General features: G+C 39.9%; 1 long non-coding RNA gene across 1 annotated transcript; it reads right to left on the reverse strand.

Annotated features, from left to right (window-relative positions):
• Positions 1 to 1,578: 1,578 nt before the first annotated feature.
• Positions 1,579 to 5,251, reverse strand: LOC147580128 (uncharacterized). Its single transcript, XR_015251883.1, has 4 exons — positions 4,971 to 5,251; positions 4,287 to 4,412; positions 2,068 to 2,128; positions 1,579 to 1,960 (listed from the first exon to the last, which is right to left on the reverse strand). It is a non-coding gene; the product is annotated as an uncharacterized LOC147580128 (long non-coding RNA).
• Positions 5,252 to 5,761: the final 510 nt, after the last annotated feature.

The raw sequence follows: 5,761 nt of genomic DNA on the forward strand, positions 1-5,761 counted from the left end.
ATTAAATTTTTTAAATAAAAATGGAAAATAAAAATAAATTTACTCTTTCTGTATTCAAGAATAAGAAAAGAAAATTGAATAGATGGGCCAGCGAACAGAATCGAATATGTTTGAAATTACATCTAGTTTCCCTTAGAAGTCAAACTATGAAGCGCTTTGTAGTCTGTAAACTAAGCAGGTGGAGAGACTTGTGGTGTTCTTCAAGTGCCAGGTTAACCCAGTTGGGCGGGGTTTAGTGTAATGGCTCTGTTCTCCACCAGGTGACACTGCTTAGCTTACTATGGTGGATTGCTGTGGCACGTGTAGGGCTGTGTGCCTATTCCCCGAGGGGTGAAAATGGCATCACCCAACTACCCAGTCTCTAGTATCAGACTCTGTGCTCTCCCTGACTGGCAATCAAGTATCTCTCCTTTGTCTTTGGCTTTGTCTGATCCCTGTTTCTATACTGTCCATGACCAAGCCATCAGGCTGCTAGGCAACACCTCCTTCCTGGGTTTTATCTCAGATGGGGCTGTGTTTCCCAACCCCTCACTTCTGAGGGACTGCGGCTTTGACCCATTCTGAACCTCTGGGGGAGGGTCTCGCTGAGCAATGGCTGGGTGCTGGCCACCCCCAGGAACATTCGTTAGTTCGTTTCATTTCCAATGCCCAGAGACTGCAGCTGGGAGTCAGCCTGCCTGAGAAGAAGTTCGTGGATTGTTAAGGAGCAGCATTTCAGGGATTATGGCAAATCAACACACATGTGGCACCAGGCTTCGCCCTCAACGTCCTCGCTCCAACACCAGTGAATGTGGCCATTCTCTGGGATCTGTTGATTTGCCTCTACCAAATGTCCTCCCAGCAGGGAACCACCTCTCCCATGTGGCTCTTGGACCTTGTGCTCTGCTCCTGGAGATTCGCCCTTCCCACCAGAGCTCTGCCAGGTATTGAGCTGCAGAGTTTCAGACTCTGTGCTTCCCCTGTGTATAGAGTGCTAATGGAATTTAAATCCTCTCCTTTCTCCTTCCTCCCTTTTTTGTTCAATCCCTACGGCTGTTTCCACTGTTCCTTTTTCTCTCCAGCTGCTTTTGGGGGGCTGGTGCTTTTTCCATACTCTCCCCTGGTCAATCTCCAATCTGTCTCTGCCAGCAAAACCATCTTCCTGCCCTCCATGGCTTCTCTCTCCCCCAGTTCACCTTGTGCTGAGTACTTGCTGAATTCTATGGTTCAGGTTGTGCAGATTGTTGTGTTAATCCTCAGATCAGTTTTCTAGGTGTGCAAGGTGGTTTAGTGTTGATCTGGCCACATTTTAGGGAAGAGAGACGCAAAAAAACTTCCATGCTGTTCTGCCACCTTGGCCCCTCCTGCAACTAACTGGGATGTAGTTTTTATATTCGATAGGCAACATGACACTTCATTCTTCAAGTTTATATTCCTTTATCCATGATGTTGAGCATATTTTAACAAAATATTTGTTAGCTACTTATGAATTTGATGTGAAATGGAAAAATAGGACATCCAAGACTGTGGAAACGGTATTAAAGAAAAAAACATTAGGGACAACATATGTTTAGGAAATAATATAGCACTTCGTACATTCTGTATTACATGGACCATGTTTTATTGTTTTAGAATTGCTTGCTTATATGGTTTGAACTCTTTAAGGACAGAGACTACTTATCTTTGAGGTTCAGACATTATCACATACACCTGAGGGTTAGATATTGCCTGACTCAATAACAAATAGCTGGCTGGCCTTATAGAAGGTGGATTAGGAAAGTAGGATATTTTCAACTCATAGAGAGAGTATTGATACCTTGTACGCAGAATACTAATAATTTGGAAACTTCATTCCATTGGCATGAAGAACCTGTAGAACAGGGCTCCTGCTCTGGTAGTTGCTCTTCTTGTAGGTCTGTATGGTCTCTAGCCTTTCAAAGACACAGTGGAAATTGTGCTGTTCTTTAGCAGAACATGGAAACTGGAGGTCAGAATTAGGGAAGAGGATGGAAGATATTAGTTCCTCATTCAGTCGGGGAGCAGAACCTTTATGAGGTATGGGATAAGGGATTTATTATACAAACAGACCTTATGCAGTTGTCAGTGGCTGGAGAAGTGAAGGGCCAGGATGAAGTTTGAGTCAGTCAATCTGAGAAGCCAAGCACATCCAATCACTGAAATGGGGCTGCAGAAGGGAGGCTTGTCAGTGGCAGGGGGTGGGGGTTACCTGTGGGAGGCTCTGCCACTGTAAACACAGTCCCTGTAGGCCAACCAGTCAGGAACAAAGAAGACATGACAGAGTGGAGGAGAGTAAGGACAAGCTGGAACTTGTCGGCAGCTCTGTGTTTGTCACCACCTCTTGCCACAGTGACTGTCAGAATAACAGCTAGTGATTCATTTCTACCTTGCAGGTTTTGTAAAAATTCCTCCCCACCCCCCACTCCAAGCCAGAACTCGTACAGGAAAGAGGATACTTGGAAAGGTGCCTCCAGTTTAGATTGACACAGGGCAATTCAGTGCAATTCCACACAGGACTTTAGGAGGATACTCCAAGGGTGACGGAAATTGAGGCTTATAACTAGGTTCTACAGGGGAGGAAAGGAGGCCTAATGACAGTGATTGGGGAAGATCTGAGAAGAGAAAAGTATGGAATGCTAAATCTGAGAGAATAACCATGAGCATAGTGAACCCCCATAAGTACCAAAACATGCACTGTTTCTGATCTGTGGATGTGATGAGCATAGCCCTGGTGTTGAAGTCAGAATCTTACGGAGTCATACTTCCTACAGGTACACTTCCTATAATTTTATATATATATAAATCTATATATATAAAATATATATAATCTTTTATATAAATCTATATTATATAGATTTATATTATATAATCTATAATATATATTATATCTATTATCTATATATCTATATATATCTATAGGTATCTATATATATTATATTATATCTATATATATTATATCTATATTATATTATATCTATACATCTATATATATCTATTATATTATCTATATATATATTATATCTATAGATATCTATATATCTATATATATTAATAGATATATATTATATCTATTATATAATCTATAATCTATATAATTATATATCTATATATAATCTATTATATAAATCTATATTATATAGATTTATTATATAAATCTATATTATATAGATTTATATTATAAATCTATATTATATAAATCTATATATATAAAATCTATATGTGTATATATATATATATATATATATATACACATATAGATTAAGCTAATTTATTTATTTTGAGAAAGAGAGAACACCTGCAGGGGAGGAGCAGAGAGGGGAGAAAGAAAAATTCCAAGCAGGCTTTGGGCTAGTGCAGAGCCTGACATGGAGCTCAAACTCACAAACCATGAGATCATGACCTGAGTTGAAATCGAGTCAGATGCCTAACTGGCTGAGCCCCTCAGGTGCCTCCCTCATCCCATATTTAAATGATGGTGGTTTTAGGAGTTCTACCTGTGGCCTGCCGCTTTTCTTCTCAAAATATTTTTCCTACACTGTTTCATTCATAAGTATGTGTTCAATTACCAACTAGGTACCAATTTTCCTAAATCCCTATTTCCAGATAGTTTCCCTAAGCACCAGTGATAAATTTATATACCGGCTTACTAGGCTGTATGTGTCTCAGACACTTAATATCCAACATGCCTGAAACACAGTAAATAACAGAGCTATTAAATAGCTAGTAAATAACAGAGCCAAGATTTGACATCTTAATTGTTATTTTGCTTCAAAGGCTGTTGTCAAGTTTCTTCTCTGAGATTTAGTGACCCCATCTGGAAAATGGAGACAATATTACGACCTACTTTGTAGGATTGTTGTCAGGTTTAAATGAGTTAACATACAGGGGCATCTGGGTGTCTCAGTTAAGCATCCGACTTTGGCTCGGGTCATGATCTCACAGTTCATGAATTCGAGCCCCTCCTCGGACTCTGTGCTGACAGCTCAGAGCCTGGAGCCTCCTTCAGATTCTGGGTCTCCCTCTGTCTCAGCACCTCCCCTGCTTGTGCTCTCTCTCTCAAAAATAAATAAAAACACTAAAAAATTTAAAAAAATAAATGAGTTAACATACGTCCTCCCTGTGGTACAGGACAGAGACAAGTAGGACAATACTCAGTTATGCTGATATTCCAGCTGTGTGACAGCTGGAATTTGAACTCAGTCATCCTGGCTCCGTAGCTTGTACTCTTATCCTTTCTGCTGATGCGCTACTGCTATTTCAGAAATGTGAAATGCTGCCAACAGCTTCACCTTTATCAAACATCAATTTGATCACATTACAGTAGTTCTCCCTCATCCAAGGTTTTGCTTTCACGATTTTGCTTTTCGCTGTTTCGGTTACTCTCCTCAGTCACTGTCTGGAAGCAGATGATTCTCCTGGTGAATTTTTAGGAAGTCATTAGTAGCCTAACACTACAGCACGACGCCTACATCATCCCCCTCACTTCATCTCATCATGTAGGTGTTTTATCATCTCACATCATTACAAGAAGAAGGGTGAGTATAGTACAGTAAGATGTTTTGAGGGAGAGAGAGACCACATAACTTAAATTACAGTATGTTGTTTTAATTGTTCTGTTTTATTAGTTACTGTTAGTCTCTTACTGTGCCTAGTTTATAAATTCAACTTTATCATAGGTATATATGTATAAAAAGACAGTATATGTAGGGTTTGGTACAATCCAGGGTTTCAGGCATCCACTGGGGGTCTTGGGCAGAATTGCCAGTGAATAAAAGAAGACTACCCTATTTCCTTATTTAAAGCCTTAAACAGTTCTGTAATTCCAGTAAGACACTCTTTCACATGGTCACAGCCTTCATGTTTTGTCTGTTCATTTGTATTGCCTCATTTCTGCTCTTTTCTCCTTGAAATCCTAATGCATGGCACCCCCAACATATTCTTAATATCTGGATATTTTCCACATTCTTTCATACCTCAGTAATTTTGCACTTGTGGTTCCTTCTGCTTGAAACGTGCTGAAGTGTTCCCAAGTGTCCTTTGAGATTCAGCTTAAATGTTACCTCTCTTGTAAAACCTTCCTGAGCTCAATTGAAGTACCTTTTGATATGTCTGTCTTTATACTCTCAGAGCCCTGGTGACATTGTGTTTTAATTCTTTGCTAATTTCCTTTGGGTTGTGAGCTTTTTGAAGGTACCCATTTTTGTGGTCTTAGATCCTAGCTCAGGACCTGACACAGGTGCTCAATAGATTTACATGGAACGGATGAACAAACTTTGAAAGAATGTTTATGCTGTTCCCATGGTAAACACCTTATCTGGTGCACCATAATGACTGCATCTTGGTGTCAGGATTCTGTTAGCATGTTATTTCCTACTTAGTGTTCTACTTATGTCTGTGATTTGTAGTCACTGAGTGTCGATGTTGAAAGTGACGTGAGAGGCAATTTCTTCCAATACTCTATCAATTTAATTTGATCTGTTTTGTCTCTAGATGTGTGTAACTGCAATCGCCATTGTGTCATATGTCACCTCTCTTCTTGTGGCAGCCTGTGTCACCGTATCAGGCTGCGAAATCTCCCTTGATATCCAGGACAGGGAGTTCTTCCCCTCTGCCAGTGACTTGCCAGCCTGTTGAGTATTAGGGAACTAGAATCCCAAATACTGGCAGGTTTTGTGGCCTTCATTCTTTCTAATCTTGATCCTTTATGCTCAAGTGTTTATTTATATTTATATTCTCTTAAAATATTGAACAAGGATGCTATTTT

The sequence above is a fragment of the Puma concolor genome, chromosome B3 (assembly GCF_028749965.1).
Source record: "Puma concolor isolate L17-30 chromosome B3, mPumCon1.1.hap2, whole genome shotgun sequence".
Lineage (NCBI taxonomy): Eukaryota > Metazoa > Chordata > Mammalia > Carnivora > Felidae > Puma > Puma concolor.